A 27306-nucleotide genomic window follows, 5' to 3' on the forward strand; every position below is an offset into this window, starting at 1 on the left:
GGAGGAAGTAAACAACAATCATACAATTGGTGATGGATCGGGGACAGATTCAGATGATGACAGGAAGATGGATGCAGAAGTTGTTGAAAGATCAAACGAATCACGTACGTGTCAAGAAAACGGTACTAATATCGAAAATTTCAAGGTAGTACAAAGGAGGAGGAGAAGGTTTAATCCAGTCCCTAACCTGAAAATGAATAGCATGCGACGAACACCTATTAGGAAATGATCAAACACTCAACATTTTTTAATACTTTCAATACACTCATCATAATCATGGCTTTAAATATTGTATCTCTAAATGTAAATGGCTTGCGTAATTTGAATAAACTAAAGTCTGTTTTAGAAATATTTAAAGAGAAAAGAGGCCATATTTTATTATTGCAAGAAACCTTTTGGGATGATGAGTTTGTTGAAAGTATTAGAGAAAATGAGATTTGGAATGGTGACATATTTTATAGTAATGCTGACAATAGGAGGGCAGGTGTTGCTGTTTTAGTAGTGAGAGAATTGAGAAATCAGGTGACACAAGAAATGATTGAAAAGGGTAGGATTTTACATCTTAAAATAGCTATTGATGATAAAGTGATTGATTTAATCAATATTTATGCTCCAAATGTTGTGAAGGAAAGGTTTAACTTTTTCATGAAGCTAAATACATATTTACATAACAGTACTAGTGATAGCACTATCCTGGCTGGTGATTTTAATACAACTTTAGCAGGTATTGATCGACATAACAATGCCTTACATATTGATGATGTAGCAGTGCGTGAACTTTATAAAATTATTCATGATAGGAATATTACCGATTTATGGAGATCACGAAATCCTAGTACTCGTAGTTTCTCCAGAAAACAAGTTGTACTAGGCGAAATGAAGCAGAGTAGAATAGATTATTTTTTGATTTCCTCAAAATTGCACTCCAATGTGCAAAATATTTATTATGCAGATACATCCTTTAGTGATCATTCTTTTGTATACCTTAAACTAAATACCTGCAAAGTTGAAACAGGGCCCGGATTATGGATATTAAATAACAATGTTCTTTTTGAGGAAAAATATGTACAAAGAGTGAAATCAATTCTTACCGAGGGAAAAACTGACGAAATGTATTTCAGTGAACCACTCATTTGGTGGGATAATGTAAAATACAAAATTAAAAAATTTTCCCAAGTATACTGTACAAGAAGAAATAAGGAAAGATTACAAGAATACTTTACATTGCAAAATAAATTAAAATCATTTTCAGAAAAAGTCGCAAATAAAGAACCATATGACATTAACAAATATGAAGAACTAAAACATCAGCTAAGTGACTATGAAACTGATTTTTGTCGGGGTGCTATATTGAGATCTAAGGCCAAATGGGCAATTGAAAGCGATAGAAATACTAAATATTTTCTAAATCTTGAGAAATATCGACACAACAAAAATGTAATCAATGAATTGATTGATGATGATGGTGTAATTATTTCAAATACAAGCGGAATCTTAGATGAAATACATCAGTTTTATAGTCATTTATATTCTTCGGTAACTGTTGATGATAATTGTACTGATTCACTTTTAAATTTTGTAAACTGTTCTGTATCTGATGAGGATAAAGATATGTGTGATGCCATAATAACAGTTGATGAAATACATACAGCTATAAAAGGGATGGCTAAAAATAAAAGCCCCGGCCCGGACGGATTGACAGTAGAGTGGTATTGTAAATTTTATGATTGTATATATGATATTCTGTTGCACATCTTTCAGAGTGTTAAGAATGACAATATTATGTCGAGATCAATGAGATTTGGGGTTATATCACTTATTTATAAAAATAAAGGGGATAATAGAAGATTGCAAAATTGGCGTCCTATCAGTTTACTTAATGTAGATTATAAAATTTTGGCAAGGATTTTGTCTACACGTTTAAAAATGGTATTACCCAAAATTATTTCTCAAACTCAGACATGTTGTATAGTTGGGAGAGATATTGCTGATACTATAGTCACTATAAGAGATATTATAGATATGGTTGAGAGAGACAATCTTGAGGGATATATCTTAAAAATTGATCAAGAAAAAGCGTTTGACAGAGTTTGCCACTCATATTTGATTTCTGTTTTACGAAAGTTCGGTTTTGGTGACAATTTTATTCAGTGGATAAAGATATTTTATAATGAAATTAAAAGTAGTGTTAAATGCAATGGTCATCTAACGAAACCCTTTTTAATTAAAAATTCAGTCAGACAAGGTTGTCCTATATCAGCAATGTTATATGTATTAGCAGCAGAACCCTTAGGACTCGCTATCAAAGCAAATCCCACTATCAAAGGTATTCCACTCCCACTGTCTAGTAATACAAGTAAAGTTTTTCAACATGCAGATGATACAACCTTGACATTAGCGGACACACAATCCATTAATCAATCTTTTAATGTACTTGACTTGTATTGTAAAGGATCTGGTGCAAAGGTGAACAAGGAAAAGACAGAACTTCTGTGTATTGGATCTGGTAAACTTACTGATGATTATTGCAAACAATTACAAATTCAAATGTGTGATCACGTCATCTTAATTTTGGGAGCTTATGTTGGAAAATGTGCAAAGTTATGTGAGCAACTGAACTGGAATGATAGATTGTCTAAAATTAAAAACTTATTACAACTGTGGTCACAGAGATATTTGACAATACAAGGAAAAGTAACAGTTGTTAATAACTTATTAGTTTCTAGAGTATTGTACATAGTGTCAGTTCAGCCTCTTCCTGATATGATTGCTGATGAATTGAAGCAATTATTTCTCAGATTTATCTGGTCAGGAAAGTCCCATTTGGTTCACTATTATACAATAATTGGTGATAAGCGAAATGGCGGACTACAGTTAACTGATATAAAGATGAAAATGTATGCATTCAGACTAAAATTTTTAAAAAGATACTTTGATGTGAATTGCCATGCTATGTGGAAAAATACCTTTGATCACTTTTTATCTACTGTCCTGAACATGAGGTTGACCAAAGAGTTGTTTCTCATGTCTTTAAATAAGCAACAATTGAATACCCTACCTATATTTTACAGAGAAATGTTTCATGCATGGGAAAAACTTAGAAATAATATCGATACAAATATTGATGTGAGGAATGTTTTTGAACAACCTCTCTTTTTAAATCCTAATATTACATGTGCTGGTAAAACGTTGTTTCTCGCAGAATTTATAGAAGCAGGAATTGTTCGTGTTCAGGATATTACATATGAATTTGTACCTGGAATACTACCTTATAGAGCTATTCAAGAAATGATATACAAATCAAATTCTGAGATCAAAACAGATAAGATAAAAAAAGACTATAATTGCATAATAGAAAGTATACCATTAGGCTGGAGAAATATTGTTGCAACAGAGTCAAAACCCACTGTAACCAATGGGAGAAATAATATGTTTCTCAGAGTTGATACAAAATTATATGACCTCTGTTTATGTACAACACAACTATTTTACAAGCTTTTATGTACGTTGATTTTTCAAGAACCAGCTTCTGTTTCCTTTTGGAGTAAGATATTTAGTTTGGAAAAGCATAAATACTGGAAATTGATACACCTACCTTTCAAGACCCCAGATTGTATAGATTTGGATTACAGAATAATGCACAATCGAATATTTACAAAAGAGAGACTAAAATACTATGGCAAAATTGATAATGACTTATGTCCAGTGTGCCAGTTGGAAACAGAGGATTTATTTCACATGTTTTTGAAATGTCCTGAATTAAGCTCTTTTAAGAATTATATTGTATATATAGTTGAGATTCTTTTTAAAAATTGTAGAGTTGGTGTTCTCAATAGCACTTCTTTTGAACAAATGCTCATGATAGGATATAACAAAGAAACAAAATCAGTAAATAGTTATTTTTTGAACTACATTCTGAGCATTGCTCGATTGTGCATTTACAAAAGAAGAAACATTATGTCTTTATTAGGGAAACAAATAGACATCGAAAGATTGTTCCAATATTTGACTAGAAAATATATATTATATGCGTATCAACATTACAAAGACAAAAATCAGACTTTGATTACGAAGTATTTTGTAAAAGATAATCCTTTAATGAGAATAGAAGAGGATAAAGTGTTTATTACATTGTAGAATCATTGTTTTGTACTATAGCATTACAAAATAAAATTTTAGAATCATTGTTCTGTAATATAGCTTAACAAAATACTATTGTAGAATCATTGTTTTGCAATATAGCATTACAAAATACTATTGTAGAACCATTATTTTGTAATATAGAATTACAAACTACTATGTACATACTGACTGTATATTTTTAACTTATATACTGTACAAAGCGTTTTTTAAATAAAGAAAAAAAAAAAAAAAAAAAAAAAGCACTCTGGACTTTGAATCCTGCGATCCGAGTTCAAATCTCGGTGGAACCTTGAATATTATTTTAAGTTTTTTCTTATTTACATTAATTTAAAGACTTTATTTTATTTTTGTAAATCCTAATGCGAAAGATGAGGTGGGTGTATGCAAATTGAAGCGAATATGATCCCTATGTGTGTCTATTTCGTCATACAACATAGTTTGAAAACCGGTTAGTTCAACAAAGTATGAATAAATTGTCACAATTGTTGAGTTACAAATTAAAAATAAAACAAGCTCGATGCTAAAATGAAGTATGACAATTTCTTCATATTGTCGGAGGATCATCAGCTCTGTCTCTATGTAAGTGTCAGTTAATCGCTGTACATGGTTGTTTGTTCATACATATATAGACCTTTCCATAGCCCTTGGATTTTTCAAAGAAATTTCCGTACGCCCTTGGATTTTTCAACGACCTCACCATACGTCATTGGATTTTTCAACGACCTTTCCATATTTCCTCGGATTTTTCAAGTCTTCGCAGTAATTTACAAAAAATGTTTAATTTTGTTCGCTGAAAATGTCTCCGAAACAACAAATAAACCCTGATCTATTCGGACTACCTCGACAGTTTCTACGAAGATAATGACTGTACGATTGACCTAGAGCTTACGAATGAAAAAGTAGTTAGATGCATTCGCAATTTTTCGGACAATCCTTCTTTCGCAAACAGTTGAGGTGATCCGACTGCAGTTATCGGCATATATTCCAAGGTGTGATCAATAGGATTGACCTCGAAATTGAGAATTTAAAAGGCGCGGCCTGCTGGTTATCACGTGATCTTTTGCCATTACGGTACCGATATCGCCCAGCGCTCCATACTGTAAGGACAATGATATCGATATCAGATGCCGGTGGGCCGGATTGTTTTTCAATCTGAGGAGACTAAAGCCGAAGACGAAGTTAAAGGAAATTATTGTTTTGGTTACCAAGAGGATACCATCACCGTGAATGGCCAAACCCACCTGGCAGTGGACAAGATCACCTGTCTTGGCAGTAGCAGTCGCGTGCAGTCCAAAGCGATGATGAGACAAATGCCAGAATTGCCAAAGCAAGAGTGGCCTGTGGCATCTCACGAGCAAATGTGTTCAGTCCACAAAACTCACGGTACTAATTCAGTTCCCATAGTAAACCTATGTAAACACCATGATATTTAAAATTCAACAACTTAAAGATTGTGAGTGCTCATAATCAAACCTACATTTATAAGTATAGATGAAACCTATATTTATCGGTATAGATGAAATCTGGATGTCAGCTTTTGTGCAGATGAAAGGATATGAGCCGCGGCATTTTCTGGACCAGTATGTGTTTGAAACATGTGCTTTCAATTCCGCACCAAAGAGTCAGGTGCGAATTTTAGTAATGAGTGTTCCAAACTCAAGACGGTAAAAGGACTTAAATTCTATCAATAAAATAATGTCATTTTCAATGGGCTTCCTAAAGAAACTCATCTGGATATGATTTCAAGACAGAGTCCCAGACTCTGAGGTTTTCACGTAGACAGGAATATAGAAGAAATATCGCCTTGATGGTTAAATGATGACATATTTAGAACTTTTGGAATATGACCCTGTATCATCGATAGGTTCCATGGTGTAATGGTTAGCACTCTGGACTCTGAATCCAGCAATCCGAGTTCAAATCTCGGTGGAACCTAAGTTTATCTTTTTAATCCTAAAAATACCTTTTCTTAAAGTTTTATGTCGAACAGAAGACAAATGTACAATAGTAGAAGCGAGTATGAGAGGATACATTGTATGTACCTATTTAACGACATACAGTATTGCTTGGAAATGGGTTAGTGCGAAATATGAATCTAGTTTCGCAATAGAGTTGCAACCTAGTGCTCCTTGCTGACAATTCAATAATTCGCACTTAAAAAGGGCAATCTGGCAAATTCTTTGCAACTACATTACGATTTGAAAACAAAGATATCTTGTAATTTCGACTTTGATTTATTAATTGCAATTAAAGAATTGCGCAACGTAAACACATTTCCTTTATGTCTTGATATTGGCTGCGGACCGTTACCTCTTTCTCACTTTTCTAGGCGAGGAGTCAATTACACTGCACTATATGTGTTTCATTATCAATATATGCATGTATTAGTCGATATCGATTTTAAATAATGTGACCTCTACCATGACAACACTGATACTGACCAGCACTCGATACCTTAGAAACTGTATTCGTACACATTTATTATAAATGTCACTAATGTGCAAAGTGTTAAGAGGTACACTTTACGATCACATTGTTGTTATACAAATATGATCTTTTTCTTTTATAGTTGTTCTCTCTCTCTCTCTCTCTCTCTCTCTCTCTCTCTCTCTCTCACTCTGTGTATTCCAATTTATGGACACGGATTCAAAGCATAAACCTTCTTGATGGAAACATTTTATATTGCGGACACCAAAAGTTGGTGTCCACAGGGTACTCACCGCTAAATTATTCCTCTGATTCACGTATATGATGGTGATAGGAAAAGAACAAACCTGCGTTGTAAAGCGTTTCCCGCCAAATGTGTGTATATTTATTTTTACTTTTCCATTCAGCAGCCAGTGTGTGCGAACCCGTCACACACATACATATTGTGGTTTGCGCATGTCCTTGCCATTGGATACTGGAATAGCTCTCTTCCTATTGAGTATTATCGCCTCGCTCCTACTACCTCATGCACATGTTTTAGCAAAACAGTAAAGAATACGCATATACTACAACCTACTAATAAGTTTTGAGAAGATGACCCGTTGTAACCTATAGGTTCCATGGTGTAATGGTTAGCACTCTGGACTTTGAATCCAGCAATCCGAGTTCAAATCTCGGTGGAACCTAGCTTTTTGATTTTTATTCAAATACTTTTCTCAAAGTTTCATGTGGAACAGGAGGCGAATGTACAGAAGAAGAAGAAGCGACTTACAGCCCCTTACTTACAACTCAGTAATTCGTACTTATAACTATATATTATCTAAATCCTCTTCAACTACATTACGATTTTTGCACTTAGAAATTTTGTAATTACGACTTTGTTTTCTTAATTGTTCACTTATCGTCAAAGGACAAGGATAACCTAGAAATTGAAAGCTTGCGTTGTCGAACCGCTCCAGTGGCCTAGTGGTTAGAGCGCCCGCCTCGGATGCGGGAGATCGTGGGTTTGATCCCCGGCCACATCATACCAAAGACTTACAAAAAAGGTACTAACAGCTGCCTCGCTAGTCGCACAGCATTAAGAGGTTAGTTTTAGGACTGTTCGGCCTGGTGTCAGGATAATGTGTCTGGGTGGAACATCATGCTACATGTCTGCAGCATGATGCCCCAGTGCTAGACATCACTATAAACTGCCACATTGCAGGCATCGTAGCGATATGACTGAATTTGTTTTAAAGCTACGTTAAAAATCTAAATCGGACACACACGTTGTCGGAAATATGGCAGGCATATATGGGGGGGGGATTACCGAAATAATTATATGCGTGTATTTCCTAATCTTCTATGATGCATTATTGTAAATGGCTGCTTGCAAATGATACTTTCATAATTCTATCAATGTATATTGTATTTTCATTGATGCAAATTGTACGTGGCAGTTTGTAAGTGCTACTTTCCTTCTGCATTATTGTAAATGACTGCTTGCAAGTGCTACATTCATAATTCTAGTCAAGAATTTTCTAATTTTCATTGATGCAAGCTGTAAATGGTTGCTTGCAAGTTTTTCGATCTACTTTCCTTCTGCGTTATTGTATCTTGCGATTTGCCGACAACTGAATTGATTCCGTAGTTTGTCGTATGACAAACGCAATGTCAGTTACTACAAACTTTGTATATTCTGTTTTTGAACTTTACAATTACATCATTCCAACTGCTGTTTTCATACAGATTTGGTCCTGCAACAATGTAAATACTAAGTTTTATCAGTATCGTCTTTGTTGTCCATCTCGTGTCTCTCTAAATTTCTAATTTTTTTCCTTTACGGCATTCATTTTATGTCGATAACTCTTTCACTCCCCTTTTTTAAGGTGTACGTTAGCAACACAGTTTTAATCGTCTCTAAAACCATATGCTTTCTCGAAGATCTAAGCGATTTATAGCACCTTACGAAAACAAAAACGCATCCACAACAACAGGGTGGTCCATCTTTTTCAACCCCAGTTTTGACGCACTGAAGTATTTACCTTCAAAGTTTAAGAAATCTACTTCTTAGTGTCATCTCTCATTACTTGGAAACATTAGTTATTTTAGCAAAGTAAGGATCAGAAATAACAATGATATATTCCCTCGTAATCTTCTTAACGAGTATTCATCGGACGAACCCTGGTTGTAAGGATTGTATTGTACGTCACCCATTTTGACGCACCTCACAGACGTCTTTCTTTTCCTGTGATAATATTGTACATAAGCTCCCGCGAAAATAAAATAATTCAGATCAACATCAATAGCACATAAAAAAGTTTATAGGTAAAATGACATTAAAAACAATTAATCATTCCTTACAGGTGTTATTTTGCCGCAAAAAAAACCCCAAATAATCAAACTGTGGAAAATCATGTTGGTATCATGATAAAAGTATTTACTTGCGATTAGAAGTATTAGATTTAGTGTACAGTTGTTCTCAAATACTTAATTTGCATTGTTTATGTACGGAACCTTAACCTTTGAATGTATTTATATATATAAAAAACAAAAACAAAAAAAGCTTTAAAACTACTTTGCATCCATTAAAACATTTGTCTCTAAAACTGAAAATAATCAGAGACAAAAGATTTTACAGGAGATTTTACTTTTATTTTTTTGTAATTCTTGCCATTATCAAACCAATTAAAATTAATAATTTGGTTCAAGAATTTTGCAAATATAAAGATAGGACCCTTAGGATGTAATTATTCAGCTGCTCTTTGTCATATTAAAGACTTAAGAAAGAAGCTTTAAAGATATTTTGTAATATGAATGTTGCTGTCGATGAGTGTGTTTTGGGATGGTCTTCGGCAAGTATCAACAAAAGAATAAACTCTAATGATCTTGCTCGATAATTATACAGGGTAGAATTTTACAGATCGCTGTCTTTTCATTTGGTTTTGTTCTATTTAATCGCCTACATGTATCATGGGTAGTTGAGGGTGTTTTGGGACAGTCTTTTGCTGTCCTAGGGTAGTCATGGCGTCTTTTATTTGGTGATAATTACCAATATGGGATACACTATATATTTTAAAAAACTCTCCTGATCTTACTCGATAATTATACAATCCAGGATTTTACTGATCACTGTCTTTTATAAGGTTTGATTCAATATAATGGTATACATGTATCCTGGGTAGGTGAGAGAGTTTTCGGACAGTCTTGAGCTAGCCCCATTACTTTCAGGGTGACAGATAGAAAAATTAAACTATTGAATGTCTACTTCCTGCATACGTTGTTGGAAATAATCAAACATAAAATTTGCTGACAGATTTGGGGAGGCAAACAAGTGTTAAAACATTGCCTAAACTTTTAGAACACGTTTTGCTTTAATATTCTTTAAAGGAATTGGCTATGAAAAGCTTGAGGACGCATACATTATGGTCAACAAGTGTTGCTTGCTTGACTTTGTGTTAGGTAAAGAACCGAGAGTCTACTATTTTTCTATTAGATGGCTTGTCAAATGGTCAAATGCAGGAATAGGTTGCAGATGTGCCTTAGATATCTTCTGATTGGGATTTCCTACCATTTGACAAGTGTAAGATGAGCTAAGGTACTTCAAAACATCACTTTAATTTTCAGCAAATAAAAACGATTCAGGATCTTGTGATAAGTCTTACTGACACCAAATGACCAGCTTAAGGGGTTTTATGGGCTATACTATGCATGTCCTGTCCATATGCCTTCGGAACAACACTTTCACCAGCAGATGCATCGGTTGCCGCCATTTTCTCATAATGAACCCATTTTTCACAAAGTAATAAACTGGTACTTGTGTGGCTTTAATTTTTAAAACCGAGACTTGTGTCTTCTCTGAGGAATACTACTTGGTTGCCTATAACTCACATTAAACGGACTTGCATACTTATAAAGTAGCTGTTACTTTCTGCTCAGATATCTTACAACTGCAGTCAGAAATTGGCTAGTGGTTTCTATTATTCTGTGAAGAAACTAACTTACTTGTGAATCTCTCTCTCTCTCTCTCTCTCTCTCTCTCTCTTTGCTGAGTGATTAAGACATTTAAATTATGGAATATACCTTGTCCATTGTTCGAAGGCACAATTACATTAGGGAAAGAGGCCAAATGTAGAATTTCATCTCAGGTTCATAAATAAAATAGTTTTGTGAGGGTCAATGTATCAGATATAACTAATTAGCAAATAAAATATAAACATTTTCATGGGTTTTTGCTCATAGCAAGAGCAAGGAACTTATTTTATTGCCCGCAAAATAAATTCTCCGAAAAGTGAGCATTTTTGTACAGTGTATATATTGAATACAGATCCAACTCAAGGGTTCTACGTATGAGAGCAGGGAAGACATCCGAAAAGCCATATGGACGTCATAGAAAAATCAAGAAAAAGTATCCAAACATCTATATGTCGCGTGGTAGATAGCTTATCAAAGGGTTAGAGGCCAGAATGGGTGTCCGGGGACCCATAGGTTATTGAATGAGACAAAAGACCCTTTTCCGTACTACTAGTGGATTTCATAGAAGAAATATAAAAAACTATGTATAAGAGAATATTGTTTACAGATGATTAGTATGTATTACTGGGTGAAATTGGGAAACTACACTAAAGACTCACATCTCTCAGTTACATGTAACATTGTTTAATTTTATCTAAATTCTAATAATGAACATGTATCTACACTTCTCAGATGTGGATCGATACCATTATCATAATCAGTTAATTTAGAGCCACATTCAGCGTTTTCTTTGATGTTTCTTTTACAAAAGTTAATCAGAATGTACTTTATACCTTAAACAACAAAGGTACTTCATTTGCCTTCTAAAAATTGAATAAGAATATTCCCAGTCGGGTTACAGTTCTTTTCATATTTAGTGTCAATATAATTACAACTCGTGACGTGTTCCCACTGCATAGTTACACTTCCTGTATACATAAGATAAGGCAACTATGTACACTGATAGATACAAGCCTGGGGCAATCTGATTAAATTCAAATCTCCTCTGTCTCACGTGAAGATCTGAGAGCGACCTCTAAGAGGTCATATTCTACTAATTTTGGAATTAGCCAATGGAAATGCAGCTTTCAGAAATTTTAAATTTCCAATCTTTCGGCCCACCACGACGATCTTTAGCACACCGCACAGTCTCCGAAACGCGAAGGTGTAAGACTTCATCTGGTTGGCTGGTAAAATTAGCGATTTTGCTAATAACATAAGTCATCAGAACATGGCCCCTAAATGGCCGCTGTCAGAACTTGGCCTAGAACAGTGGAGACACTTTTTACAAGTGTCTTGTCGACACATGCTACAATGGTTCCATGGTGTAATGGTTAGCACTCTGGACTTTGAATCCTGCGATCCGAGTTCAAATCTCGGTGGAACCTTGAATATTATTTTAAGTTCTTTCTTATTTACATTAATTTAAAGACTTTATTTTATTTTTGTAAATCCTAATGCGAAAGATGAGGTGGGTGTATGCAAATTGAAGCGAATATGATCCCTATGTGTGTCTATTTCGTCATACAACATAGTTTGAAAACCGGTTAGTTCAACAAAGTATGAATAAATTGTCACAATTGTTGAGTTACAAATTAAAAATAAAACAAGCTCGATGCTAAAATGAAGTATGACAATTTCTTCATATTGTCGGAGGATCATCAGCTCTGTCTCTATGTAAGTGTCAGTTAATCGCTGTACATGGTTGTTTGTTCATACATATATAGACCTTTCCATAGCCCTTGGATTTTTCAAAGAAATTTCCGTACGCCCTTGGATTTTTCAACGACCTCACCATACGTCATTGGATTTTTCAACGACCTTTCCATATTTCCTCGGATTTTTCAAGTCTTCGCAGTAATTTACAAAAAATGTTTAATTTTGTTCGCTGAAAATGTCTCCGAAACAACAAATAAACCCTGATCTATTCGGACTACCTCGACAGTTTCTACGAAGATAATGACTGTACGATTGACCTAGAGCTTACGAATGAAAAAGTAGTTAGATGCATTCGCAATTTTTCGGACAATCCTTCTTTCGCAAACAGTTGAGGTGATCCGACTGCAGTTATCGGCATATATTCCAAGGTGTGATCAATAGGATTGACCTCGAAATTGAGAATTTAAAAGGCGCGGCCTGCTGGTTATCACGTGATCTTTTGCCATTACGGTACCGATATCGGCCAGCGCTCCATACTGTAAGGACAATGATATCGATATCAGATGCCGGTGGGCCGGATTGTTTTTCAATCTGAGGAGACTAAAGCCGAAGACGAAGTTAAAGGAAATTATTGTTTTGGTTACCAAGAGGATACCATCACCGTGAATGGCCAAACCCACCTGGCAGTGGACAAGATCACCTGTCTTGGCAGTAGCAGTCGCGTGCAGTCCAAAGCGATGATGAGACAAATGCCAGAATTGCCAAAGCAAGAGTGGCCTGTGGCATCTCACGAGCAAATGTGTTCAGTCCACAAAACTCACGGTACTAATTCAGTTCCCATAGTAAACCTATGTAAACACCATGATATTTAAAATTCAACAACTTAAAGATTGTGAGTGCTCATAATCAAACCTACATTTATAAGTATAGATGAAACCTATATTTATCGGTATAGATGAAATCTGGATGTCAGCTTTTGTGCAGATGAAAGGATATGAGCCGCGGCATTTTCTGGACCAGTATGTGTTTGAAACATGTGCTTTCAATTCCGCACCAAAGAGTCAGGTGCGAATTTTAGTAATGAGTGTTCCAAACTCAAGACGGTAAAAGGACTTAAATTCTATCAATAAAATAATGTCATTTTCAATGGGCTTCCTAAAGAAACTCATCTGGATATGATTTCAAGACAGAGTCCCAGACTCTGAGGTTTTCACGTAGACAGGAATATAGAAGAAATATCGCCTTGATGGTTAAATGATGACATATTTAGAACTTTAAAATCTCGGGAAAAACATACTATATCATTATTTATATATAGAGTATTGATCTGCCTAAATTTAGCCTGATAGTCATAAGTGAACTTTATAACTTGATTTTAAATTAGCCAGCATAATTTCATTTTATTTAATCACTTTAAGATATTTCAATGTATCTTACTAATTTAACATACATTCCACTCGAACGTAACAGTACTAATCTTTTAGGCATTTCACTTTTAATCTTCATATACACTTCTATTATTTTCATATATATATATATATATATATATATATATATATATATATATATATATATATATATATATATATATATATATACATATACATATTCATCTGTGTGTGTGTGTATGTTTGTGTGTATTACAGGAGTGTAACGTTTTATCAATAAAGTAAGACGAAATCTCTGACAACATGAATGCACCTTATCGGTAATATAAATGAACACAAGGGAGTCCAACGGTAAGCTGATATAATACTGATATATTACTACCTCCTAACATGTTTTTGGAATATGACCCTGTATCATCGATAGGTTCCATGGTGTAATGGTTAGCACTCTGGACTCTGAATCCAGCAATCCGAGTTCAAATCTCGGTGGAACCTAAGTTTATCTTTTTAATCCTAAAAATACCTTTTCTTAAAGTTATATGTCGAACAGAAGACAAATGTACAATAGTAGAAGCGAGTATGAGAGGATACATTGTATGTACCTATTTAACGACATACAGTATTGCTTGGAAATGGGTTAGTGCGAAATATGAATCTAGTTTCGCAATAGAGTTGCAACCTAGTGCTCCTTGCTGACAATTCAATAATTCGCACTTAAAAAGGGGAATCTGGCAAATTCTTTGCAACTACATTACGATTTGAAAACAAAGATATCTTGTAATTTCGACTTTGATTTATTAATTGCAATTAAAGAATTGCGCAACGTAAACACATTTCCTTTATGTCTTGATATTGGCTGCGGACCGTTACCTCTTTCTCACTTTTCTAGGCGAGGAGTCAATTACACTGCACTATATGTGTTTCATTATCAATATATGCATATATTAGTCGATATCGATTTTAAATAGCGAATCCCTTTTCTATAATGTGACCTCTACCATGACAACACTGATACTGACCAGCACTCGATACCTTAGAAACTGTATTCGTACACATTTATTATAAATGTCACTAATGTGCAAAGTGTTAAGAGGTACACTTTACGATCACATTGTTGTTATACAAATATGATCTTTTTCTTTTATAGTTGTTCTCTCTCTCTCTCTCTCTCTCTCTCTCTCTCTCTCTCTCTCTCCCACTCTGTGTATTCCAATTTAATGCGTTATGGACACGGATTCAAAGCATAAACCTTCTTGATGGAAACATTTTATATTGCGGACACCAAAAGTTGGTGTCCACAGGGTACTCACCGCTAAATTATTCCTCTGATTCACGTATATGATGGTGATAGGAAAAGAACAAACCTGCGTTGTAAAGCGTTTCCCGCCAAATGTGTGTATATTTATTTTTACTTTTCCATTCAGCAGCCAGTGTGTGCGAACCCGTCACACACATACATATTGCGGTTTGCGCATGTCCTTGCCATTGGATACTGGAATAGCTCTCTTCCTATTGAGTATTATCGCCTCGCTCCTACTACCTCATGCACATGTTTTAGCAAAACAGTAAAGAATACGCATATACTACAACCTACTAATAAGTTTTGAGAAGATGACACGTTGTAACCTATAGGTTCCATGGTGTAATGGTTAGCACTCTGGACTTTGAATCCAGCAATCCGAGTTCAAATCTCGGTGGAACCTAGGTTTTTTATTTTTATTCAAATACTTTTCTCAAAGTTTCATGTGGAACAGGAGGCGAATGTACAGAAGAAGAAGAAGCGACTTACAGCCCCTTACTTACAACTCAGTAATTCGTACTTACAACTATATATTATCTAAATCCTCTTCAACTACATTACGATTTTTGCACTTAGAAATTTTGTAATTACGACTTTGTTTTCTTAATTGTTCACTTATCGTCAAAGGACAAGGATAACCTAGAAATTGAAAGCTTGCGTTGTCGAACCGCTCCAGTGGCCTAGTGGTTAGAGCGCCCGCCTCGGATGCGGGAGATCGTGGGTTTGATCCCCGGCCACATCATACCAAAGACTTACAAAAAAGGTACTAACAGCTGCCTCGCTAGTCGCACAGCATTAAGAGGTTAGTTTTAGGACTGTTCGGCCTGGTGTCAGGATAATGTGTCTGGGTGGAACATCATGCTACATGTCTGCAGCATGATGCCCCAGTGCTAGACATCACTATAAACTGCCACATTGCAGGCATCGTAGCGATATGACTGAATTTATTTTAAAGCTACGTTAAAAATCTAAATCGGACACACACGTTGTCGGAAATATGGCAGGCATATATGGAGGGGGATTACCGAAATAATTATATGCGTGTATTTCCTAATCTTCTATGATGCATTATTGTAAATGGCTGCTTGCAAATGATACTTTCATAATTCTATCAATGTATATTGTATTTTCATTGATGCAAATTGTACGTGGCAGTTTGTAAGTGCTACTTTCCTTCTGCATTATTGTAAATGACTGCTTGCAAGTGCTACATTCATAATTCTAGTCAAGAATTTTCTAATTTTCATTGATGCAAGCTGTAAATGGTTGCTTGCAAGTTTTTCGATCTACTTTCCTTCTGCGTTATTGTATCTTGCGATTTGCCGACAACTGAATTGATTCCGTAGTTTGTCGTATGACAAACGCAATGTCAGTTACTACAAACTTTGTATATTCTGTTTTTGAACTTTACAATTACATCATTCCAACTGCTGTTTTCATACAGATTTGGTCCTGCAACAATGTAAATACTAAGTTTTATCAGTATCGTCTTTGTTGTCCATCTCGTGTCTCTCTAAATTTCTAATTTTTTTCCTTTACGGCATTCATTTTATGTCGATAACTCTTTCACTCCCCTTTTTTAAGGTGTACGTTAGCAACACAGTTTTAATCGTCTCTAAAACCATATGCTTTCTCGAAGATCTAAGCGATTTATAGCACCTTACGAAAACAAAAACGCATCCACAACAACAGGGTGGTCCATCTTTTTCAACCCCAGTTTTGACGCACTGAAGTATTTACCTTCAAAGTTTAAGAAATCTACTTCTTAGTGTCATCTCTCATTACTTGGAAACATTAGTTATTTTAGCAAAGTAAGGATCAGAAATAACAATGATATATTCCCTCGTAATCTTCTTAACGAGTATTCATCGGACGAACCCTGGTTGTAAGGATTGTATTGTACGTCACCCATTTTGACGCACCTCACAGACGTCTTTCTTTTCCTGTGATAATATTGTACATAAGCTCCCGCGAAAATAAAATAATTCAGATCAACATCAATAGCACATAAAAAAGTTTATAGGTAAAATGACATTAAAAACAATTAATCATTCCTTACAGGTGTTATTTTGCCGCAAAAAAAACCCCAAATAATCAAACTGTGGAAAATCATGTTGGTATCATGATAAAAGTATTTACTTGCGATTAGAAGTATTAGATTTAGTGTACAGTTGTTCTCAAATACTTAATTTGCATTGTTTATGTACGGAACCTTAACCTTTGAATGTATTTATATATATAAAAAACAAAAACAAAAAAAGCTTTAAAACTACTTTGCATCCATTAAAACATTTGTCTCTAAAACTGAAAATAATCAGAGACAAAAGATTTTACAGGAGATTTTACTTTTATTTTTTTGTAATTCTTGCCATTATCAAACCAATTAAAATTAATAATTTGGTTCAAGAATTTTGCAAATATAAAGATAGGACCCTTAGGATGTAATTATTCAGCTGCTCTTTGTCATATTAAAGACTTAAGAAAGAAGCTTTAAAGATATTTTGTAATATGAATGTTGCTGTCGATGAGTGTGTTTTGGGATGGTCTTCGGCAAGTATCAACAAAAGAATAAACTCTAATGATCTTGCTCGATAATTATACAGGGTAGAATTTTACAGATCGCTGTCTTTTCATTTGGTTTTGTTCTATTTAATCGCCTACATGTATCATGGGTAGTTGAGGGTGTTTTGGGACAGTCTTTTGCTGTCCTAGGGTAGTCATGGCGTCTTTTATTTGGTGATAATTACCAATATGGGATACACTATATATTTTAAAAAACTCTCCTGATCTTACTCGATAATTATACAATCCAGGATTTTACTGATCACTGTCTTTTATAAGGTTTGATTCAATATAATGGTATACATGTATCCTGGGTAGGTGAGAGAGTTTTCGGACAGTCTTGAGCTAGCCCCATTACTTTCAGGGTGACAGATAGAAAAATTAAACTATTGAATGTCTACTTCCTGCATACGTTGTTGGAAATAATCAAACATAAAATTTGCTGACAGATTTGGGGAGGCAAACAAGTGTTAAAACATTGCCTAAACTTTTAGAACACGTTTTGCTTTAATATTCTTTAAAGGAATTGGCTATGAAAAGCTTGAGGACGCATACATTATGGTCAACAAGTGTTGCTTGCTTGACTTTGTGTTAGGTAAAGAACCGAGAGTCTACTATTTTTCTATTAGATGGCTTGTCAAATGGTCAAATGCAGGAATAGGTTGCAGATGTGCCTTAGATATCTTCTGATTGGGATTTCCTACCATTTGACAAGTGTAAGATGAGCTAAGGTACTTCAAAACATCACTTTAATTTTCAGCAAATAAAAACGATTCAGGATCTTGTGATAAGTCTTACTGACACCAAATGACCAGCTTAAGGGGTTTTATGGGCTATACTATGCATGTCCTGTCCATATGCCTTCGGAACAACACTTTCACCAGCAGATGCATCGGTTGCCGCCATTTTCTCATAATGAACCCATTTTTCACAAAGTAATAAACTGGTACTTGTGTGGCTTTAATTTTTAAAACCGAGACTTGTGTCTTCTCTGAGGAATACTACTTGGTTGCCTATAACTCACATTAAACGGACTTGCATACTTATAAAGTAGCTGTTACTTTCTGCTCAGATATCTTACAACTGCAGTCAGAAATTGGCTAGTGGTTTCTATTATTCTGTGAAGAAACTAACTTACTTGTGAATCTCTCTCTCTCTCTCTCTCTCTCTCTCTCTCTTTGCTGAGTGATTAAGACATTTAAATTATGGAATATACCTTGTCCATTGTTCGAAGGCACAATTACATTAGGGAAAGAGGCCAAATGTAGAATTTCATCTCAGGTTCATAAATAAAATAGTTTTGTGAGGGTCAATGTATCAGATATAACTAATTAGCAAATAAAATATAAACATTTTCATGGGTTTTTGCTCATAGCAAGAGCAAGGAACTTATTTTATTGCCCGCAAAATAAATTCTCCGAAAAGTGAGCATTTTTGTACAGTGTATATATTGAATACAGATCCAACTCAAGGGTTCTACGTATGAGAGCAGGGAAGACATCCGAAAAGCCATATGGACGTCATAGAAAAATCAAGAAAAAGTATCCAAACATCTATATGTCGCGTGGTAGATAGCTTATCAAAGGGTTAGAGGCCAGAATGGGTGTCCGGGGACCCATAGGTTATTGAATGAGACAAAAGACCCTTTTCCGTACTACTAGTGGATTTCATAGAAGAAATATAAAAAACTATGTATAAGAGAATATTGTTTACAGATGATTAGTATGTATTACTGGGTGAAATTGGGAAACTACACTAAAGACTCACATCTCTCAGTTACATGTAACATTGTTTAATTTTATCTAAATTCTAATAATGAACATGTATCTACACTTCTCAGATGTGGATCGATACCATTATCATAATCAGTTAATTTAGAGCCACATTCAGCGTTTTCTTTGATGTTTCTTTTACAAAAGTTAATCAGAATGTACTTTATACCTTAAACAACAAAGGTACTTCATTTGCCTTCTAAAAATTGAATAAGAATATTCCCAGTCGGGTTACAGTTCTTTTCATATTTAGTGTCAATATAATTACAACTCGTGACGTGTTCCCACTGCATAGTTACACTTCCTGTATACATAAGATAAGGCAACTATGTACACTGATAGATACAAGCCTGGGGCAATCTGATTAAATTCAAATCTCCTCTGTCTCACGTGAAGATCTGAGAGCGACCTCTAAGAGGTCATATTCTACTAATTTTGGAATTAGCCAATGGAAATGCAGCTTTCAGAAATTTTAAATTTCCAATCTTTCGGCCCACCACGACGATCTTTAGCACACCGCACAGTCTCCGAAACGCGAAGGTGTAAGACTTCATCTGGTTGGCTGGTAAAATTAGCGATTTTGCTAATAACATAAGTCATCAGAACATGGCCCCTAAATGGCCGCTGTCAGAACTTGGCCTAGAACAGTGGAGACACTTTTTACAAGTGTCTTGTCGACACATGCTACAATGGTTCCATGGTGTAATGGTTAGCACTCTGGACTTTGAATCCTGCGATCCGAGTTCAAATCTCGGTGGAACCTTGAATATTATTTTAAGTTCTTTCTTATTTACATTAATTTAAAGACTTTATTTTATTTTTGTAAATCCTAATGCGAAAGATGAGGTGGGTGTATGCAAATTGAAGCGAATATGATCCCTATGTGTGTCTATTTCGTCATACAACATAGTTTGAAAACCGGTTAGTTCAACAAAGTATGAATAAATTGTCACAATTGTTGAGTTACAAATTAAAAATAAAACAAGCTCGATGCTAAAATGAAGTATGACAATTTCTTCATATTGTCGGAGGATCATCAGCTCTGTCTCTATGTAAGTGTCAGTTAATCGCTGTACATGGTTGTTTGTTCATACATATATAGACCTTTCCATAGCCCTTGGATTTTTCAAAGAAATTTCCGTACGCCCTTGGATTTTTCAACGACCTCACCATACGTCATTGGATTTTTCAACGACCTTTCCATATTTCCTCGGATTTTTCAAGTCTTCGCAGTAATTTACAAAAAATGTTTAATTTTGTTCGCTGAAAATGTCTCCGAAACAACAAATAAACCCTGATCTATTCGGACTACCTCGACAGTTTCTACGAAGATAATGACTGTACGATTGACCTAGAGCTTACGAATGAAAAAGTAGTTAGATGCATTCGCAATTTTTCGGACAATCCTTCTTTCGCAAACAGTTGAGGTGATCCGACTGCAGTTATCGGCATATATTCCAAGGTGTGATCAATAGGATTGACCTCGAAATTGAGAATTTAAAAGGCGCGGCCTGCTGGTTATCACGTGATCTTTTGCCATTACGGTACCGATATCGGCCAGCGCTCCATACTGTAAGGACAATGATATCGATATCAGATGCCGGTGGGCCGGATTGTTTTTCAATCTGAGGAGACTAAAGCCGAAGACGAAGTTAAAGGAAATTATTGTTTTGGTTACCAAGAGGATACCATCACCGTGAATGGCCAAACCCACCTGGCAGTGGACAAGATCACCTGTCTTGGCAGTAGCAGTCGCGTGCAGTCCAAAGCGATGATGAGACAAATGCCAGAATTGCCAAAGCAAGAGTGGCCTGTGGCATCTCACGAGCAAATGTGTTCAGTCCACAAAACTCACGGTACTAATTCAGTTCCCATAGTAAACCTATGTAAACACCATGATATTTAAAATTCAACAACTTAAAGATTGTGAGTGCTCATAATCAAACCTACATTTATAAGTATAGATGAAACCTATATTTATCGGTATAGATGAAATCTGGATGTCAGCTTTTGTGCAGATGAAAGGATATGAGCCGCGGCATTTTCTGGACCAGTATGTGTTTGAAACATGTGCTTTCAATTCCGCACCAAAGAGTCAGGTGCGAATTTTAGTAATGAGTGTTCCAAACTCAAGACGGTAAAAGGACTTAAATTCTATCAATAAAATAATGTCATTTTCAATGGGCTTCCTAAAGAAACTCATCTGGATATGATTTCAAGACAGAGTCCCAGACTCTGAGGTTTTCACGTAGACAGGAATATAGAAGAAATATCGCCTTGATGGTTAAATGATGACATATTTAGAACTTTAAAATCTCGGGAAAAACATACTATATCATTATTTATATATAGAGTATTGATCTGCCTAAATTTAGCCTGATAGTCATAAGTGAACTTTATAACTTGATTTTAAATTAGCCAGCATAATTTCATTTTATTTAATCACTTTAAGATATTTCAATGTATCTTACTAATTTAACATACATTCCACTCGAACGTAACAGTACTAATCTTTTAGGCATTTCACTTTTAATCTTCATATACACTTCTATTATTTTCATATATATATATATATATATATATATATATATATATATATATATATATATATATATATATATATATATATATATATATATATATATATATATATATATATATATATATATACATATACATATTCATCTGTGTGTGTGTGTATGTTTGTGTGTATTACAGGAGTGTAACGTTTTATCAATAAAGTAAGACGAAATCTCTGACAACATGAATGCACCTTATCGGTAATATAAATGAACACAAGGGAGTCCAACGGTAAGCTGATATAATACTGATATATTACTACCTCCTAACATGTTTTTGGAATATGACCCTGTATCATCGATAGGTTCCATGGTGTAATGGTTAGCACTCTGGACTCTGAATCCAGCAATCCGAGTTCAAATCTCGGTGGAACCTAAGTTTATCTTTTTAATCCTAAAAATACCTTTTCTTAAAGTTATATGTCGAACAGAAGACAAATGTACAATAGTAGAAGCGAGTATGAGAGGATACATTGTATGTACCTATTTAACGACATACAGTATTGCTTGGAAATGGGTTAGTGCGAAATATGAATCTAGTTTCGCAATAGAGTTGCAACCTAGTGCTCCTTGCTGACAATTCAATAATTCGCACTTAAAAAGGGGAATCTGGCAAATTCTTTGCAACTACATTACGATTTGAAAACAAAGATATCTTGTAATTTCGACTTTGATTTATTAATTGCAATTAAAGAATTGCGCAACGTAAACACATTTCCTTTATGTCTTGATATTGGCTGCGGACCGTTACCTCTTTCTCACTTTTCTAGGCGAGGAGTCAATTACACTGCACTATATGTGTTTCATTATCAATATATGCATATATTAGTCGATATCGATTTTAAATAGCGAATCCCTTTTCTATAATGTGACCTCTACCATGACAACACTGATACTGACCAGCACTCGATACCTTAGAAACTGTATTCGTACACATTTATTATAAATGTCACTAATGTGCAAAGTGTTAAGAGGTACACTTTACGATCACATTGTTGTTATACAAATATGATCTTTTTCTTTTATAGTTGTTCTCTCTCTCTCTCTCTCTCTCTCTCTCTCTCTCTCTCTCTCTCTCTCCCACTCTGTGTATTCCAATTTAATGCGTTATGGACACGGATTCAAAGCATAAACCTTCTTGATGGAAACATTTTATATTGCGGACACCAAAAGTTGGTGTCCACAGGGTACTCACCGCTAAATTATTCCTCTGATTCACGTATATGATGGTGATAGGAAAAGAACAAACCTGCGTTGTAAAGCGTTTCCCGCCAAATGTGTGTATATTTATTTTTACTTTTCCATTCAGCAGCCAGTGTGTGCGAACCCGTCACACACATACATATTGCGGTTTGCGCATGTCCTTGCCATTGGATACTGGAATAGCTCTCTTCCTATTGAGTATTATCGCCTCGCTCCTACTACCTCATGCACATGTTTTAGCAAAACAGTAAAGAATACGCATATACTACAACCTACTAATAAGTTTTGAGAAGATGACACGTTGTAACCTATAGGTTCCATGGTGTAATGGTTAGCACTCTGGACTTTGAATCCAGCAATCCGAGTTCAAATCTCGGTGGAACCTAGGTTTTTTATTTTTATTCAAATACTTTTCTCAAAGTTTCATGTGGAACAGGAGGCGAATGTACAGAAGAAGAAGAAGCGACTTACAGCCCCTTACTTACAACTCAGTAATTCGTACTTACAACTATATATTATCTAAATCCTCTTCAACTACATTACGATTTTTGCACTTAGAAATTTTGTAATTACGACTTTGTTTTCTTAATTGTTCACTTATCGTCAAAGGACAAGGATAACCTAGAAATTGAAAGCTTGCGTTGTCGAACCGCTCCAGTGGCCTAGTGGTTAGAGCGCCCGCCTCGGATGCGGGAGATCGTGGGTTTGATCCCCGGCCACATCATACCAAAGACTTACAAAAAAGGTACTAACAGCTGCCTCGCTAGTCGCACAGCATTAAGAGGTTAGTTTTAGGACTGTTCGGCCTGGTGTCAGGATAATGTGTCTGGGTGGAACATCATGCTACATGTCTGCAGCATGATGCCCCAGTGCTAGACATCACTATAAACTGCCACATTGCAGGCATCGTAGCGATATGACTGAATTTATTTTAAAGCTACGTTAAAAATCTAAATCGGACACACACGTTGTCGGAAATATGGCAGGCATATATGGAGGGGGATTACCGAAATAATTATATGCGTGTATTTCCTAATCTTCTATGATGCATTATTGTAAATGGCTGCTTGCAAATGATACTTTCATAATTCTATCAATGTATATTGTATTTTCATTGATGCAAATTGTACGTGGCAGTTTGTAAGTGCTACTTTCCTTCTGCATTATTGTAAATGACTGCTTGCAAGTGCTACATTCATAATTCTAGTCAAGAATTTTCTAATTTTCATTGATGCAAGCTGTAAATGGTTGCTTGCAAGTTTTTCGATCTACTTTCCTTCTGCGTTATTGTATCTTGCGATTTGCCGACAACTGAATTGATTCCGTAGTTTGTCGTATGACAAACGCAATGTCAGTTACTACAAACTTTGTATATTCTGTTTTTGAACTTTACAATTACATCATTCCAACTGCTGTTTTCATACAGATTTGGTCCTGCAACAATGTAAATACTAAGTTTTATCAGTATCGTCTTTGTTGTCCATCTCGTGTCTCTCTAAATTTCTAATTTTTTTCCTTTACGGCATTCATTTTATGTCGATAACTCTTTCACTCCCCTTTTTTAAGGTGTACGTTAGCAACACAGTTTTAATCGTCTCTAAAACCATATGCTTTCTCGAAGATCTAAGCGATTTATAGCACCTTACGAAAACAAAAACGCATCCACAACAACAGGGTGGTCCATCTTTTTCAACCCCAGTTTTGACGCACTGAAGTATTTACCTTCAAAGTTTAAGAAATCTACTTCTTAGTGTCATCTCTCATTACTTGGAAACATTAGTTATTTTAGCAAAGTAAGGATCAGAAATAACAATGATATATTCCCTCGTAATCTTCTTAACGAGTATTCATCGGACGAACCCTGGTTGTAAGGATTGTATTGTACGTCACCCATTTTGACGCACCTCACAGACGTCTTTCTTTTCCTGTGATAATATTGTACATAAGCTCCCGCGAAAATAAAATAATTCAGATCAACATCAATAGCACATAAAAAAGTTTATAGGTAAAATGACATTAAAAACAATTAATCATTCCTTACAGGTGTTATTTTGCCGCAAAAAAAACCCCAAATAATCAAACTGTGGAAAATCATGTTGGTATCATGATAAAAGTATTTACTTGCGATTAGAAGTATTAGATTTAGTGTACAGTTGTTCTCAAATACTTAATTTGCATTGTTTATGTACGGAACCTTAACCTTTGAATGTATTTATATATATAAAAAACAAAAACAAAAAAAGCTTTAAAACTACTTTGCATCCATTAAAACATTTGTCTCTAAAACTGAAAATAATCAGAGACAAAAGATTTTACAGGAGATTTTACTTTTATTTTTTTGTAATTCTTGCCATTATCAAACCAATTAAAATTAATAATTTGGTTCAAGAATTTTGCAAATATAAAGATAGGACCCTTAGGATGTAATTATTCAGCTGCTCTTTGTCATATTAAAGACTTAAGAAAGAAGCTTTAAAGATATTTTGTAATATGAATGTTGCTGTCGATGAGTGTGTTTTGGGATGGTCTTCGGCAAGTATCAACTAAAGAATAAACTCTAATGATCTTGCTCGATAATTATACAGGGTAGAATTTTACAGATCGCTGTCTTTTCATTTGGTTTTGTTCTATTTAATCGCCTACATGTATCATGGGTAGTTGAGGGTGTTTTGGGACAGTCTTTTGCTGTCCTAGGGTAGTCATGGCGTCTTTTATTTGGTGATAATTACCAATATGGGATACACTATATATTTTAAAAAACTCTCCTGATCTTACTCGATAATTATACAATCCAGGATTTTACTGATCACTGTCTTTTATAAGGTTTGATTCAATATAATGGTATACATGTATCCTGGGTAGGTGAGAGAGTTTTCGGACAGTCTTGAGCTAGCCCCATTACTTTCAGGGTGACAGATAGAAAAATTAAACTATTGAATGTCTACTTCCTGCATACGTTGTTGGAAATAATCAAACATAAAATTTGCTGACAGATTTGGGGAGGCAAACAAGTGTTAAAACATTGCCTAAACTTTTAGAACACGTTTTGCTTTAATATTCTTTAAAGGAATTGGCTATGAAAAGCTTGAGGACGCATACATTATGGTCAACAAGTGTTGCTTGCTTGACTTTGTGTTAGGTAAAGAACCGAGAGTCTACTATTTTTCTATTAGATGGCTTGTCAAATGGTCAAATGCAGGAATAGGTTGCAGATGTGCCTTAGATATCTTCTGATTGGGATTTCCTACCATTTGACAAGTGTAAGATGAGCTAAGGTACTTCAAAACATCACTTTAATTTTCAGCAAATAAAAACGATTCAGGATCTTGTGATAAGTCTTACTGACACCAAATGACCAGCTTAAGGGGTTTTATGGGCTATACTATGCATGTCCTGTCCATATGCCTTCGGAACAACACTTTCACCAGCAGATGCATCGGTTGCCGCCATTTTCTCATAATGAACCCATTTTTCACAAAGTAATAAACTGGTACTTGTGTGGCTTTAATTTTTAAAACCGAGACTTGTGTCTTCTCTGAGGAATACTACTTGGTTGCCTATAACTCACATTAAACGGACTTGCATACTTATAAAGTAGCTGTTACTTTCTGCTCAGATATCTTACAACTGCAGTCAGAAATTGGCTAGTGGTTTCTATTATTCTGTGAAGAAACTAACTTACTTGTGAATCTCTCTCTCTCTCTCTCTCTCTCTCTCTCTCTCTCTTTGCTGAGTGATTAAGACATTTAAATTATGGAATATACCTTGTCCATTGTTCGAAGGCACAATTACATTAGGGAAAGAGGCCAAATGTAGAATTTCATCTCAGGTTCATAAATAAAATAGTTTTGTGAGGGTCAATGTATCAGATATAACTAATTAGCAAATAAAATATAAACATTTTCATGGGTTTTTGCTCATAGCAAGAGCAAGGAACTTATTTTATTGCCCGCAAAATAAATTCTCCGAAAAGTGAGCATTTTTGTACAGTGTATATATTGAATACAGATCCAACTCAAGGGTTCTACGTATGAGAGCAGGGAAGACATCCGAAAAGCCATATGGACGTCATAGAAAAATCAAGAAAAAGTATCCAAACATCTATATGTCGCGTGGTAGATAGCTTATCAAAGGGTTAGAGGCCAGAATGGGTGTCCGGGGACCCATAGGTTATTGAATGAGACAAAAGACCCTTTTCCGTACTACTAGTGGATTTCATAGAAGAAATATAAAAAACTATGTATAAGAGAATATTGTTTACAGATGATTAGTATGTATTA

At 35.1% G+C, this 27306-nt stretch overlaps 6 non-coding genes across 6 annotated transcripts; all 6 read left to right on the top strand.

Annotated features, from left to right (window-relative positions):
• Positions 1-6006: 6006 nt before the first annotated feature.
• Positions 6007-6078, top strand: Trnaq-cug (transfer RNA glutamine (anticodon CUG)). The gene has a single exon. It is a non-coding gene; the product is annotated as a tRNA-Gln (tRNA).
• Positions 6079-7184: 1106 nt separating this feature from the next.
• Trnaq-uug (transfer RNA glutamine (anticodon UUG)) lies at positions 7185-7256 on the top strand. The gene has a single exon. It is a non-coding gene; the product is annotated as a tRNA-Gln (tRNA).
• A 6777-nt stretch (positions 7257-14033) lies between these two features.
• On the top strand, positions 14034-14105 carry Trnaq-cug (transfer RNA glutamine (anticodon CUG)). The gene has a single exon. It is a non-coding gene; the product is annotated as a tRNA-Gln (tRNA).
• A 1136-nt stretch (positions 14106-15241) lies between these two features.
• Positions 15242-15313, top strand: Trnaq-uug (transfer RNA glutamine (anticodon UUG)). Its single transcript has one exon. It is a non-coding gene; the product is annotated as a tRNA-Gln (tRNA).
• A 6814-nt stretch (positions 15314-22127) lies between these two features.
• On the top strand, positions 22128-22199 carry Trnaq-cug (transfer RNA glutamine (anticodon CUG)). Its single transcript has one exon. It is a non-coding gene; the product is annotated as a tRNA-Gln (tRNA).
• A 1140-nt stretch (positions 22200-23339) lies between these two features.
• On the top strand, positions 23340-23411 carry Trnaq-uug (transfer RNA glutamine (anticodon UUG)). Its single transcript has one exon. It is a non-coding gene; the product is annotated as a tRNA-Gln (tRNA).
• Positions 23412-27306: the final 3895 nt, after the last annotated feature.

Source organism: Sinohyriopsis cumingii, chromosome 17 (assembly GCF_028554795.1).
Source record: "Sinohyriopsis cumingii isolate HCF-2022 chromosome 17, ASM2855479v2, whole genome shotgun sequence".
Classification (NCBI taxonomy): Eukaryota; Metazoa; Mollusca; class Bivalvia; order Unionida; family Unionidae; genus Sinohyriopsis; species Sinohyriopsis cumingii.